The sequence below is a fragment of the Hippocampus comes genome, unplaced genomic scaffold, assembly GCF_001891065.2.
Source record: "Hippocampus comes isolate QL1 unplaced genomic scaffold, H_comes_QL1_v1.1 scaffold295, whole genome shotgun sequence".
Lineage (NCBI taxonomy): Eukaryota > Metazoa > Chordata > Actinopteri > Syngnathiformes > Syngnathidae > Hippocampus > Hippocampus comes.
The window spans coordinates 980,435-984,439 of NW_017804848.1; positions in this window are offsets into that span (position 1 = coordinate 980,435).

The window sequence follows — 4,005 nt, forward strand, 5'->3', positions numbered from 1 at the left end:
AAGGCGTCCGAGAGGACGACACCCCCGGTGGGCAGTCGGGCAGCGGCGTGTCCGCCTCGGTGTCCTCCTCCGCCTCCTCCTCCTCCGGCGGCGGCGTCGTATTTTCTCTCCCGCCTGCGTGCAGCAAACACGCCGCTCGCCCGGTGCGTGCGCGCGCGCGCGCGCGGCAAAAAAAACAAAAAACGCCTCAATGCATGTGCAATGCGCGCGCGCGCGGGTGGGTGAGCGCCTTCTGGTGAATTCCCTCCCGGTCGCGTCTTCCAGGTTGCATCCGATGTCGGCACAAGGTGGGGGCGGAATTGGGAACGGGGGCGCGCACGGGCCACTCGCAACCTCGTCTATCTCACACGCGCGCGCGCGACTCCCGAAGTTTCCTCTCGAACCTGTTGGTGAGCTGAAATCCAGCGACTGCGCTCGTGACGTTTGGATGAAGAGCAACCGGCACGGTTGGCTTTTTTTTTTTTTTTTGCTCCCGCTTCAAAGGTCGATTCAGTGCAAACAAAAACGGTGAAGATGCTCCATCTTGCCAATTCCGCCTCGGTTCATTTCCAAAGGAAAATGGCTGCCGAGCTCAGCTCTCTCTCGTTGAAAATCGCCTTTGGGGTGAGTGCTCATCGGTAAACGCGTCATCTCATTGTTAGCGTAGCCTAGCCTAGCTTGGCGTCACGAAGAGGCTCTCTCCGCCGATGACCCCTCAAGGTCAAAGGCGCGCCGTGCGGCGCCGAGCGGGCGGCTAAACAAATACAAAAACGGAAAGCAGGCTCAACTTGACTGGAAGGTTCTCCTCCAAAAAACAAACAACAACAAAAAAAAAACCCCAGCCGTCTCGCGGCTGGTGAATCAAGATTTTGGAATGAGGGATTGAGCGACGCGTTGGGAATCCTTCGCTCGCTGCCAACTACGAAACGCGTCATCCGACATCGGCCCCCCACTCGACGGGGAATTCGATATCACCGACTGCGGGACTGCCGCAACGACCAATCGAGCGCTCCCTCGTCGCCTTCGACCGAATCGGCGACATCGTTGACACGGATGAAACAATGACTTCCTTTGTCATCCCCGAAACACGATCGACGTCGTTCCCTGAGGCGATGAATCCAGCGCTCCCAATTAGTTCTTTTTTGATTGACTGATTTATTCATTTATTTTTAATGCAATGACTTTTGGACTGAAATGAAAAATCGACAAAATCGAGCGCTTTTCTTCAAAAGGGCCCCGTTCGGGAACCGATCCTCGAAATGGGGAAAATGGCCAATTTTTCCTGAAAAATGCTCAATGCATCCACGATTTGTTTTGGGAGGCCATGAGCGGATTTTTTGGGCGAGCCGTGACTTTGACGGCGGATATTTTCACGGCGGTAAACGTGTGAAGTGGTCCGCATCGCTGGGAATGGAAAATCCCGACGTGGCGGCAAGGCAAGCGGGGTAGACAAAATTCATCAAGTGATCGCCAGTCGGCGCAGCCGCGTGACAGGCACAACAACCCAAAGGATTGATGTCTTTTTTGTTTTGTTTTAATAATGTCAAACTTTTGTGTGGGCGTCGTCACCAAGGTCAGGAAGGGTGAACACACGCCAACTGTCGCATCGTTGCAATTTGACATTCAAAAAGTCGCTGAATTTGGGACAAATAGGGCTGAAATTTGCAGACATTTCGTCCTTTTTTTTTTTTTCCCAATTCATCGATAATATCTAGGGGGGGGGGGGTCTTAAATTTCCATCCCTTTAGTAAAAAGCAGAACAGGAATTCCAACTGCCAGTGCAGAAAATCCATCCGCCCACGATGTGAGCCGCTTCTCCTCAGGAGGGTCGCGGGTCAAAATGAGAAACACCTCCGAAGGTGGTGGAGATCCAAGATCCTGCGGGACTTCCGGATCCACACCGACAAGATGGTCACGGCGGACCAACCGGATATCGTGATCATCGATAAGGGCGGAAGAAAGCCGTTGGAGTGGACATAGCGGTCCTGAGTGATGGAAACATCAGAAAGAAGGAACGCAAGAAACTGGAGAAGGGCTCAGAGAGGAGCTGGAGAGAGCCCGGAAGGGAAAGGTGACAGAACACCGCAGGCACGAGCTCGCAGCACTCGGGCCAGTGAGCCCCAAACTGGATGAGTGGTTGCAACGCATCCCGGGAACAACATCGGACATCTCGGTCCACAAATGCGCAGTGCTGGGAACAGCGAGGACGCTGCGCAGGACCCTCAAGCTTCCTTCCTGGCCTCTGGGAGAGGACCCGAGCTGAATGGGGGACGGACACCGCCCGAGGGGGGGACACGAGGCGTGTTCCATCGGCATCCCGGGACACGCCAAGCAGCAAAACTGCCCCGGTCTGAGGCAAATAATGACAGCGCCTTGGGGGGTTGGGGGGGGGGGGCTGTCCTGATTGATGTCCCCCCCCCCCTTAAAAAAAAAAAAAAAGCTGTTGCACCTGATCAGAGAAACACTTCTCTTGGGAATACCTGAACGTGTGTTTGTGTGCGTTTGCGCGTCAGGCTCCCCACCGTGTGCGATGATGAGAACCCCCCCCCCACCCCCAGGGACCTCCAAGCGCCACCACTTTGCCTTGCGGACATTTGCAGTCGCGGACTTGGATCGGTCGCGCTGGCACTTTTAACCCCCCCCGAGTGCAGCTCGGCCGACTGGACTGGAATGACGCGCGACGTCCCAGGGTTTTGCGAAACGGCCGCGGCCACCTGCGCTCGCTTCCGCGGGTGCGTCTCGCGCAACTCGCCTTCTTCACAGAGACCAACGAGGAAGGCCGCCGAGTGAGGACGAGCTCGTCCGCAAGTTGCAAAGCGTCGAGGGCTTTGGAAAAGCGGACTGGAATCGTGCGCCGCGTTGGAGCCACAGGTCGCCCGCGCGCGCACGCGCCGTTACCTTTGCCCCGGGACCGGCGTGCGCCCCGGCGGGGCTCCGCTCACCATCGCCGCCCCTCCGCCGCCGCCGCCGCCGGCAGCCGACGCCGTCACCTGCACGCTGAAGTCCGGGAAGATCCGGATCATGGTGTGGCCGCCTCCTCCTCCTCCTTCTCTCTCGCTTTCTTCTTCTTCCTCCTCCTCCTCCTCTTTAACCTTCCGATGGAGCTCCGGAAGTCCGGACCGCGGTCTCGGTCCGAGAACGAGCGCCGAAGCAAAAGCAGAAGCAAAAGTGCCCCGCGGAGCGGCCGGCCGAGAAAGGAGCAACAAGGCGCAGACGCTCTTCGCACCGGAGCGCCTCGTGCGCGGCCATCGTCCCCCTCGCCGAGTGGCCGCCGGTCCGCCTGCCAGCCGCGAGTCTCTGCGGCGCGCGCCAGTGGAGGAATGTCGCCGGGAACGCGCGCGGAAGCGCGCGCCCGCCGCAGCGCCGCTCGCGCTTGACGTCGAGTTTGAATTCCGAGCTTTACTTTTATTTTGAAAGGGCCGCAAATCGCCGCGGCCATCATTGGGCCCAGGCAAGACCAAATCCTTCCCGTTTTTTTCACGTCAGGACTGACGGACGTGGTGCAGCATGCGCGAGTCGCATGGTCGGCAAGTTGTGACGTAGTATCAAACGACTCAATCGTCATGATTAGTTATTGATTTTAAATCGGTCACTTGTTTCAATGGCTTCATTTATTGACAGATTCCTCTGTCAAAAGTAAAGGTCCAGAGAGCAGACCCATGACCACGCGTCTTTTCAAAATAAGACGTTTTGGGCTCATTTGGGGACACGCTGCAGACCCAAATTGCATTTTGGGCGCGGTCATTTCGAGAGGAGCTCCTGTCTTTGAGGAAGAGGGCTGGAAATCACATTGGGGGGGGGGGGGTGTCGAAACCTGCAAGTTGCGACGTATGCAAGTCATGAGATGTCGCGTGACCTTTGCACAACACATGGCGGAGGCAACTCGTGTACAAGGCGCAAGACATGACGCACGGGTTGTTTACACTTGTTGTTGGGTGCTCCCTTTTTTTTTCTTCCTCCGACACGGCGACGTCACGGCCCGACGTCAGCGGATGAGGCCGGCGGGCCCCCCCGGGCCCTCCCCGG